This window comes from Canis aureus, chromosome 14, assembly GCF_053574225.1.
Source record: "Canis aureus isolate CA01 chromosome 14, VMU_Caureus_v.1.0, whole genome shotgun sequence".
NCBI classification, from domain to species: domain Eukaryota; kingdom Metazoa; phylum Chordata; class Mammalia; order Carnivora; family Canidae; genus Canis; species Canis aureus.
In genome coordinates, this window is record NC_135624.1 from 62775339 (window position 1) to 62787496 (window position 12158).

The 12158-nt window shown below is 33.9% G+C and overlaps 1 long non-coding RNA gene across 7 annotated transcripts in view; it reads left to right on the forward strand.

The window, feature by feature from the left end:
- The first annotated feature begins 8313 nt into the window (after positions 1 to 8313).
- Positions 8314 to 12158, forward strand: part of LOC144283740 (uncharacterized) — a 99675-nt gene continuing 95830 nt past the window's right edge. For all 7 annotated transcript variants that reach the window (XR_013352282.1, XR_013352283.1, XR_013352284.1 and 4 more), the window contains exon 1: positions 8314 to 8394. This is a non-coding gene — a long non-coding RNA (uncharacterized LOC144283740). The remainder of the gene's footprint in view (positions 8395 to 12158) is intronic.

Genomic DNA, 12158 nt, shown 5'->3' on the forward strand with positions numbered 1-12158 from the left:
GTGTTTATTTTCTTGACAGGAATTGTGGTATTCAGGGGTACCTGGCTGTCTCAGTTGGTTAAGTGTCTGCCTTTGGCTCAGGTCATGATCCCATGGGGCTCCTTGCTCAGCCAGGAGCCTGCTTCTCCCTCTCCTACTGCCTGTTGCTCCCTCTGTTTGTGTTCTCTGCCTCTCTGTCAAATAAATTAAAATCTTAAAAAAAAAAAAAAAAGGAATTGTGGCATGCAATTTACCTTTGCAAAATACCTTAGTATTTATTAATAAATTTTTTTTTAATTTTACTTTTTTATTACTTATTTTATAAGAAGGTAAGTTCCTTTGAGACAAATAATGTATCTTATACTTTAAAAAATGGCATATGAAAGGCAATTACAAAGAAATGCTGAATACATACTTGCTTTCTATATATGCATTGGTAAGGAAAAGAGGCTCTAAGTTGCAGCCATGCATGCTTATAACGACTGCAGTGCATGGTATTTTTTACTGCATATTTATAAAAATAACATTATAAAATTGTGAACTTAGTAATACTGTATAAACATTCTAAAGGGTTTTTAAAGATATTTTATTTATTTATTCATGAGAGACACAGAGAGAGAGGCAGAGACACAGGCAGAGGGAGAAACAGCCTCCCTTTGAGGAGCTTAACTTGATCCCAGGACCCTGTGACCATGCCCTGAGCCAAAGGCAGTTTCTCAACAACTGAGCCATCCAGGTGTCCCATGTCCTAAAAGTTTTAAACAGCTAGTTAAAAAATGGAAAGTGAGAGGAAATGTTAGAACTAGAAGTGCTATTTTGTGATACTTAACTCATTCAGTGACAGTTTTCTCAAATTATGTTTTTCCTAGGTCCCTTTTACATTTTGACCACATTTATTTTTATTTTCCTTATTTAAGAGTGTGCAAATTAATATTCTAATATCTATCTACATTCTCCAAATTTCTTTGTTTTTCTACCAGTGGTTTCTGCATGTATATTTTTTCTCAGTTACCCTTCTTATGAATGTGTGAATCTGAAGAAGAAGTCAATCTTTTGTGCAACTACTGTTTCCCTATAATTCCCCAGCAATTCTTGAGCATAAGGCCATCTCTTTCCTTCCATGATTAAAAAAAAAAAAAAATGGTAAGAGTCACTTCCTTGAAATTCCTTGTGTCATCATAGCTCATTTACGTGAGAAGGCAGAGATTAGGACAGCCATGAATCTACTTCCTTGTCTGAGAGCAGGTTACACTGACACATGTCACCAAAGTTCTTTCTCCTCGCTTCCCTCTTCAGAATTGGAGAAGTCCCTCATTTGAATATTGACATCCCTGTTTACCTCAGTCATCTTTAATGAACAAGAAGAATGATAGCAGTGAAGGGTCATTTTTGGATTAGAAATATGTACAGGAAATAAAAGTTATTAAATTGGGAACTAACTGAAAATATCCAAAAGTGGGCTGATCGAATCTGGATTTTTTTCTTTAGATGTCTTCGAAAGAAAAAGAGTCAATTTGTTCAACAGTAGTTCAAAGTCCTTTGATGATGGCAAAACTTGGGTCTTATTCCTTTTCATAAGCCAGTTGTCTTTCAGGGTCTCACTTAGGGACTCCAGGTTGTGTACTGCAACATGAATGACCTGGAATTGTAGAGTGCACAACATACACAACGTATATGCTGGTGCTATAGACTAGCACTAATCATGACCCTTAGAATGCACTTGCTAAATGTTTTGATGAATGAAAGTCTTTTAGATTTATGTTAATAACCATAGTTATATGATATAGTAATAGGAGTTTTTAGTCTTAAATATAAGAAGTATCTTAATTTTATTTAGACAATTGTGTTTGGTAAATACTAAAATGTAATTAATCTTACAATTATTTTACCTCTAATTGTTAATTTGGTCCAAAGGCCAAGTAATCAGCCTTGGGAACACAGTGGGAACACAGCACAAAAACAGAAACAAAAACAAAAACAAAAATAAATAAAAAGAACATACTACAGTGATAAGATCATGAACAAGTTCAAATTCTTCCACTTGTTTGTCACTTGTTGGATAAACTCTACTGAAACCACAATGAGCACAAAAGTAAATTCTCTGGGTGGCTCTGTCAGTTAGGCATTGGCCTTTGGCTGAGGTTATGATCCCAGAGTCCCATAATGGAGCCACTCATCCAGCCTCTGCTGGGTGGGGAGCCTGCTTCTCTCTCTGCCCCTCCCCCCACTCATGCTCTTTATCCTTCTCTCAAATAAATAGTCTTTTTTAAAAGGTCAATTCTCATATATAACTTCCACCAATCAAATATATTCTTTTCTTTCTCAAGAAAGGGAGGTTTTTTGGTTAGGCAAGACAAGGTTCTTGGGGTTGTGTATATGAATATGTATTCTTTTTTTTTCTTTCTCTTTGTTAGTTACAGTGATTTTACAGAACAATAGATAGTGAATGTGAATTTCTCAGTACCAAAAGTTGCAATCTTGGGTGCCATAGAAGTGTTGGTTTTTTTAGCTGCGATGGAAAAAAGTCCTGTTTGATAGCTGTGGGTTTTGTATAACCCCCGGCCTTCTCTTGGCCATAGAGAAGGAAATAAGAAAAACTGCTACTTGATGACCGATCTTCTTCCCATTTACTCACACCCCACCCCATCCCACCCTACCCCAACACACACACACACACACACACACAGTCTGATTCAGAAAGATACAAAGAGCATGATCCCATCCTAGTTCATTATAATGTTAAAGGGCTTGATTTGGAGACCTTCCCTCCTCTTGATGGAAGTGGGGGAAGAAACACAGGTGGACTCTCCTTTAGCAGACCTAGGAAAGCGGAGCGGAACAACTGCCTGCACCCTCCATACGCAGAACAACTGCCTGCACCCTCCATACTTCTGCCTGTGGTTTCCACTTCCTGAAAAAGAAACAACAAAAGCTGCCTTAAGGAAGTAAACTTTTGGCCTGAGACCTCATAGCTATCTCAGCAAAACATGGAAATGATAGTTTCTGTTAACATTTAATTTGAACTTTAGTATCTCAACCTTTGCTCCATTGTTTCTTCCTCTCTGATCTCTATGGCTTCTGAGACACCCACCCCATATCTGAACTTTGTCCACTCTCAACCTCAGGGAATGCATTGTTGGGAATGCAATATTGAATACATTGCTTCGTATAAGTTTTTTATAAAAGAGATATTTAATAATTTGTGTTTTAGATTAAGTAGTAGTTCTTTGGACATACATCAACAAGTGAGTCAAAAATACTATACTAGTCAATTTTTAAAGGCATTTTTAGAAATTGTAATTTCATAGCCGAATAAGTTCTTAGAAAAGTTTTCTGCTGCCTCTTAGGCACCTACCTTCTAGATTTTTACTCAAATTGTTTTTGCAAATAATTGCCATTATTTGCTGCTTTAGAAGAAGTTGTATTAGTGCTTTTAAGAATTTTAACTTTCATAACTGGATGAGGTAAACATATCAGAGCAAGTAGTCTAAGATGTTTGCTTAATGAACAAATGTTCTGGTTGCTTTTATTTTACCTTCATGAAATAAAATTTTTTCCTTTAGAAAGTATAATAATAAATTTTTCATTTTGCTTTTGGTAAAATCAGGGTGATACTATGTCTTATAGTTACTGAACTTTACAAAGTTTAAATTCACTTGAGATCTTTGAATGGTTTTGTATACTTCTAAAGAAATAAAGAGCTTAACATCATGTCCCCTAACTATACGGTATATTAATTGATGTGGCAAGTTGAATATACACCCTATGAATATCTCAATGTATCCAGAAAATAATAAATTTAACCAGGAAAGAAACACAGAATGGTGATTCAAACTTCTGTAAATATGCATGGCTCATGTATTTACTATTCTTGGTATCATTTTTAACTTTTCCTAAAGAACTGTAACTCTCTGAGACAACCTGACTCCACTGAAAATCTGTAGGTGGTAGGGACGCCTGGGTGACACCATGGTTGGGCATCTGCCCTCAGCCCAGGGAGTGGTCCTGAAGTCCTGGGATCGAGTCCCACATCGGGCTCCCTGCATGGAACCTGCTTCTCCCTCTGCCTGTGTCTCTGCCTCTCTCTCTCTGTGTCTCTCATGAATAAATAAATAAAATCTTTAAAAAAAAATCTGTAGGAGGTAAAGGCATAGAAAGTGTAGAATGGTGTATTATAACTCATACCTTACCTCACTCACACTATCTGTGTCTCCTTTGTCCAGAATATAACCTGTTTTGTTATGCCATGACTTCTTTTTTAAATCCTCTTCACTGGGGGGCCTGGGTAGTATAGTTGGTTAAGTGTTGGACTCTTGATTTCACCTCAGGTCATGATATCAGGGCTGTGGATCAAGCGCTGTATCAGGCTCTGTGCTCAGTGGGGTTTTTGCTTGAGATTTCTGTCCCTCTGCCCCTCCCCCTGCTCTCTCTCTTTCAAATAAATAAAATAAGTCTTTGAAAAAAATATAAAAAATCCCCTTTAATATCTGGTCTGCATCATTTTCAGCCAATTATATTAGAGATTTAAGGCTGAAGGTCAGAACTGAAGGTATTTCCTAAGCTTGTGGCTGTCACTTTGCTATCTGCATAGTCTGGGAAACACTCCTTAATTTGTCCAGTGCCAATTTTCTAATTTATAAAGCACTGACTTTGTTCAAAATGAAGTAGGATTGTGTAGTGAAGCAGTATTGCCTGGATTCAAATACCAGTTCTGTTGGACATTAGGGAAGCTGCATATTATCTCTGTTTCAGCCGTGTCTCATATAAAAAGGGGAAATGTTGTATTAAATTCATAAAAATTATGCAAACTTCAACATGTGTTCATGAAGCACTTAGTACCATTCTCTAGTGGTAGGAAGTACTATGCAAATATGAACTCTTATCATTAATCATCCAGCATTCACTTTCTAATTCACTAGCAGGATAGTTTGGGACAATGGATATGGTTTATGAGCAGTGACAGACAGAAATTAGCTATTTCACTGAATTTTTAATAAGCCAGATGCAGTTATGCTCAGAGTTTTGTCCACAACAAGAGTAACTTTATTCCCATGAAACTGTCATCCACAACTGGCTTCCGTCTCAACTGTCCTAAATCTGCTTTGCTTTAGAGAGCAGGCTTTAGAAATTGTGTTTTAAGTTTTCCATTCCATTGCCTCAGAAAGCTCCATCAGGACACCTGGGATTGCTACTATGTGCTTATATGGGCCGTGTAAGGTGTCAGTGGTTGTCTGTATCCTTCCTCTCTCTAGTTTTCTTATTATTTTCTTTTAACCGCCAAACCCCCCAAACTCAGACACTATAGGCATCCACTGCTCCCCACATTGTTCACATTTGCTGTTACCAAAATTGCTTATGGGAATTCCGAAGCCCTCATAGTGCTTTGGACAGGGATCTTATGAAAGACACAGCAATAAAAATTATAACTTCTGTTTTATTGAGAGTGTATTCACTCTCCAAAGAAAAGTACCTCATGGATTGCTGAGTTAAAATATGGTTTTGATATATCAGTCTCATTTAAAATCTTTAGCAGATATCTAACAAGGCAATGTGAGTGGATCACGCATATCAGTGCAAGTTATTTGACTGTCAGAACTGTATGGGCACAGATGTTACTCTTTTTTGACATTTCCTTAAATGAGGAGTGTCCCTAAACTCCACAGTGCCAAAGCCAGTGCTTCTTCAAACTGCATTTCTAAATTTTTATGTGGTCCTTGTTTCTTTCATTTTTTTGGCAAAAAAAATACATAAGACATTTTATTTTGTGCCATTATGTAGTAACCTCTAGTCACCAGGAGTCGTGAGAAATCAGATGGAAAGAATGAAAACACAAAATAGGATTTTGCACTGTGGCAAACTAACGTTTAGAAAAACCTTTATAGCAACAGATACTGCAGAGCTAATGAAGTCAGGGAAACCCTGCAATGAAAGATACCCCTCTCTGGTAAGACTGTGAGTTGATAATATTAATAGTACCTTGTTAGGATTTGTTATCAGAAGCCTGCCTCTATGTGGGTCTGTGATCAAATGTGCACTGTCTACACAGACCTGCAAATGGAAGCCCTAGTATTAAGCTGCGCTACCAGCTCCTGGCTAGTAGTGGCTACTGATGCCTGAGAACTACAAATACAAATATTTTCTACAGAATACTGTCTTAGTATGAGTGTCTTTGGATTCCAATCTGTAAAATTCGTCCAACTATTACCTCACAATAAAATTCTGTAATATCGGAGGAAATAATCCACTACAGAAAAGAGATTTGTGGAAAGATCTAAGTTTTTCAATAATATTCAGTATTGCTTTTATCAGAGTTTAAACTAATTAAGATAAAACATTTTAAGAAATAAGATATCAATAAACATTAAACTATCAAAATTACTCTGCAGCTGCAAGAAAATACCGAAACTAATTTTAAAAATTAAAATCATAGAAATAAAAAATTCAATGGATTTTCGAACAGCAAAACAGTACAACAGAACGACACTAAATAACTGAAGAGTCCTAAAAAAGAATGACCCCAAGAGAGGCTGTGAAAAGGAAGAGTAAAAGAACAGAGATGTAGAAAATAGGATAAAATGGGAAATTCTAACATATGTGTAATTAAAGTTCGAACAGGAGAGAATAGAAAGAATAGGGGAGATAAGTTATTTAAAGAAATTGTGGATGAAAATTCCAGAAATAATGAAATATGTGGCTTCCCAGGCTCAAGATACACAACATGTTGCAGAAAAGATACATATTTTTAAAACTTACAGTTGTGAACTTGCAAATATCAAAAGGAAGAAAATATCTTAGAAGCAAGAAAAAAAGATGACACATAAAGGAATAATAATTGGGCTGCCAATTAAATTCACAAGCAATGATAAAAGGTAGGGGCTATAGAATAACATACTGAAGTGCTGTCAGAAAATATCTGTGCAATTTGAATTGTGTGTAGCAAAATAATTTTTAAGAGCAAGGCTAAGACATTTTATGATTTTAAAAGCCAAGCATTCACCGCCAGTGGAACTCCACTACGAGAAATGTTAAAGAGTAAAATTAAAGAGAGAAAGCAATCCTGGTAGATGTTCAAGAAGGCATGTTAAGAAAGCATGACGGTTATTATAAACAAGTCCTAATTGTATAAAACTAAAACAATCTGGGATTTATAGGATTAAGACTATATAACAAAACTTAAATACAAGACAAAATTAGCATATTAATTTAAAAGGATCTAAGTTCCTTATATTAGTTGGAGGGGAAAGTTCAAGATTTTGATTATGTTTAAATCTTAATTACCGCATGAAAAATTTTGAGAAGAGTTACTAAATTAATAATGATAATGAAGCATATAATTTTGAAGCAAGTAGAAGTGGAAGCATGAATAAGGAAAAATCAATCCAAAAGAAGCAAGAAGTGAGGAAAGAAACTGAAAGGAGACAGAGAAAGAAGATGAGAAAGAATAAATATAAGCATAAAATAAAATGGCAGAAACAAATCCAAATGTATTTGCAATTATAATAAAAAGGGATTAAATTTACTATCAAAATACAGATGACTAGATCAGGAAAAAAGATGTAGCAAAAGTCTTTTACAAGAAAATACATAAAGCATAAAGAATGGTAAGACTAGAAATAAAAGGATGATATATATATATATATACCTGCAAAATACTAATCCAAAAAAATTATTCAGTATATTGAGATTAGTTAAAAAACACTTGAAGACACCTACCATTTCTAAGGAAAAGCAAATCACTGAATAATGATATAAATTTTATTCTAAAATTGCAAACTACTGGACACAGACCTTAAACATTTCACAAAAATTAACTCAAAATGGATCACAGATCTAAATGTAAAATGAAAAGTATAAACTTCTAGGATATAACATAGGAAAAAAATGTCAACGACCTTACACATTGTGATAACTTTTTAGTTATGACACCAAAGACACAATCCATGAAAGGAAGAATTGAGAAACTAGAATTCTGAAGATTAAAAAACTTTTTGGTCTTTGAAACACACTGTCAAAAGAATAAAAAGACAAGCCACAGCATGGATGAAAGTATTTGCAAAAGGCATATCTGATAAAGGACTATTTTCCAAAATGAACCAAAAAACTTTTTATTTCCCAAAAAAACTCTTAAAATTTAAAAATAAGTAAATAAATAACCCAGTTAAAAAATGGGCCAAAGACCTTAGTTAGCATGCACCTCATCAAAGAAATGATACAGATGTCAAATAAAATGATGAAAAGATGCTCCACATCATATGTCATCAGGGAAATGCAAATTAAAACAACAGTGAGATACTGCTATAAAAACCTATTAGAATGATCAGAATCTAGAATCCTGACAACGTCAAATCCTGGCAACAGGAACTCTCATTCATTGCCTGTGAGAATGCGAAACGGCACATCCACTGTGGAAGACAGGTTGGCAGTTACTTATAAAACTAAACACACTCTTACCATATGCTCCAACAATCACACTCTGTGGCACTGTCCCCAAAAACTTGAATATTTTTGTCAACATAAAAATGTGCAGGGATGTTTAGAACAGTTTTATTTATAATGACCAAAAGTTGGAAACAACTAAGATGTCCTATGGTAGGAGAATGGATAATTAAACTCCAGCACTCCAAAGAAATGGACTACCAAGCCACAAAAAAACATGGAGGAAAACTAAATACTATATACTATACAGTTCTAATTATATGACATTCTGAAAATGACAAAATTATCGAGACAGATGTTAGTGCGGAAGAGGGAATGAATAGGCAAAACAGGATGTTTAGGACAGTAAAACTACTGTGTGTGAGAATAGCAGATGCGTTGATATATGTTTACATATAATTATATACATAAATTATACACGTTTATGTATTTTATATATAAATATTATACCAAGTATACAATCCATTTTTAAGTTACCTTAAAAGAATAAATCTGGCTGTGACAATTTTGGTTAAAATTTTTCAGGGATTCCCCATACTTTTGGTTAAAGTTAAAAACCCTTATATTTTCATTGGTAGAGTCTTTCTTAAAGTCCTTGGTTGAGATTAAAACTTGAATATTTTCTCACTTTCTTCAGCATAGTACTTATATTTTTCTTTCCACTTTGAAAAAATGAAAATACAGGACATACTAATGGACATGATTTGTAAAGCTAGTTTATTTTTGGTGTAAATTGTTCAAGGAATCACATGTAATTCTATATTTACTAAAAAGATTTAGTTAGTATAAAAAATGCCGATTTTTCATGTTGAAAAATTTTATCTCCTTAAGAAATTGGAAACAACAGAAGGTAAGTTACTTCCCCTCTTTGGATGTGATCTTGTAGGAGAGAAACCATATATATAAAATGGAATTCTCTATCTCATTCTTTAATCTTCTCTGTTTCTCTTCCTCTTTTCCTCCTCCTTCTCTCCCTATCTTACTAATTCTTTAAAACTACTTTAACTAATTCTTCCTTTGTTTTCTTTAACATTTAGTATGGACATTCTGGTCTGTATCTATTAATTTTGATTCTAATAATTCTCCCCACATCTTCCTGGTCTCTATCTTTTGGTGTATAGATTAGTGATAGTTAATTGTCTAGAAAGTTCTATAAAATTCTAAAGAAAATGCCCCCTCTTTCCTTCTAGAGGCAAAAACAATGTTGACAGGCAATATATACTGTCTCTCACAGCTAAATAATACCATATCAGAATTTCAGAGATATTTAATGTCTGAACAAAACAAAATGACACTTAATATGTAGCCCCATATCTCTCTTTGATTTATTCATTTGTAAACTTCCCAAAGAAAGGAGCCATGTGCTCTGCATTTGTTTCTAACATTGACTAGTGTAGTGATAGGAACATAGATCATTAATTTGTTCATTAATTGGTTGATGGAAACCAGTGAAAATCAAGTATGGGATAGTGTGCTTTAGAGAAACAGTCCCTTTCAATGATCCCTTAAGAATTTGATTTATTTTTATGGTTTTAATTTTTCTAAATGTTGCCATTCTGAATAGAATATATATTAATTTAAATCATATATATTTTTATTCATATTCTTCTTCCCGAGGAGCAGCTCTGATTTCTTTCTCTTTCTTTAGGCTCTGTATAATCAATATATATATAGCAATATATATCCCAAGAGAATACCTAGGTTGGTATACACACACACACACATGCATTATTATAACATGTAATATAATTATATGGTATTATAATTTATAATTAATATCATTATTACCATTATATTATATGGTAATCTTATAACAATATTATGTAGTTACTGATTTATGAAACATTTTTCAGGCTTTATATGATTATATTTAATCAACAAGAATAAGTCTATTTATAATTATGCATAGTTTGCTAAATCAATATCACAAGATATGAAAATTATGTCATTAGTTTGTTAAATTAATATCACAATAAAAGTGAAAACACATCATTTACTGAAACATAAAAGCAGCCACCTACAGTCTTGATCTTGAATATCTATTATTTTTTTATTTTACTTTGAGAAGTGTCATGTGACACTGTCTAGAATAGTATTGCAGCAACTGTCTTAATTGTTTTAAGTGAATGTAAGGTACTCAAAGTACAATACCACATTTCCTAATAGAGATTATGAACATACCAAACTCAATTACTCAGCTGCTATTTTCAATAAACTGAAATCTCCTCTCTTCAAATTAAAACTCTTGATGGTTATTATAAATACTAGAATAGTTGAGAGTTGAAAAGGACCAGGTTGATGAAATTACATGAGATTATAGTATTTATCAGTGAAAAGGTACTTCACATCATTTGCAGAGCAAATCAAATGTAGATTTTAGGTAAGTCCTCTCAAACTCTTCCATTTCAACTGAGTGTTGTAAGTAAACAGTATTTAATATTTTTAATGCTCAGAAAAGTGTGATTGTCATATTAAGTCAAGAATTACAAATGCAGTGCTAATGTTTTCTGAATCAAAATATTGGCAATGTGATCTGAAAATTACCTGCATATATATGAGAAAAAGAAGGCAAACATCTGAAATGAGACTGTTATGAAAATCCAGGGTATGTGGTTGCTATAGTTTATGGGATTGTTTGCCTTATCAAAGCCTACCATGTTTATAGTTGCAGCACTAATATTGAATACGAATTATGTTTTGTCCACAGTTGCATGTTGGCTATATTTTTTGATTCTCCACTGTTGCTCTCCAAAACCAAAATATAATAAAACCCCTGAAAACTAGCATATTTTAGGCCAAAAGTAATATCTTGATGTATTCAAAATACAATTTTATTTATTCATTTTTTTTAAAGATTTTATTTATTTATTCATGAGAGACAGAGAGAGATGCAGACATAGGCAGAAGAAGCAGGCTCCCCGCAAGGAGTTCAATGTGGCACTGGATCCCAGATCCTGGGATCATGCCCTGAGCCAAAGACAGACACTTAACCCCTGAACCACCCAGGTGTCCCTTAAAATACAATTTTATATCTTCATTGAATAAAGGAAACACATGACATAGAGGATATTCGGCAGAAGTTTGGGATGGCAACTTCCCGATGGTTCATTTCAACGACATTGTATTGGAAAACCAGTGTCAGTTATTTGTATTATAGAACAAATCTCACTACATCCTAATATATGATTTAGGGAAAATCATTTAAATTCTTTGTGATTTTCTCTATCTTTAAAGACGTCATTACTATTATTATTTTTACTTATTTTTTTAAAGATTTATTTATTTTTCTTGGAGAGTGAGCACAGGGGGAGAGGCAGAGGAGAGGAGAGAGCAGATTCCCTGCTGAGCAGGGAGCCTGCGGGAGGGGGCGGGGGTCTCCATCTCACAGTCCCGAGTTAATGATCCAAGCCAAAATCAAGAGTTGGGTGCTTAACCAACTGAGCCATCCAGACTCCCCAGTCATAATTATTTAGAATATCTATAATGTGAAGAAAAGTGACAGGTACTTCGAGATCTAAGGTAAGTCAAAATAGGAAATAAATATGGATTAAAAGAAGTTTGAAAACTCAGCTTGTGACATCCAATATCGATTATTTTATTATTAAATCTCTACTCTGTATATATATCATAGTCAAGAAAAAAATAAAAACAAAATCAAAGAATAGTTATTATTTATTCCAATGTGAAGGTTTTTGAAACAAAGCAGTTTCTCTTATTGTTTTCAAATGCATGAAATTTGACAA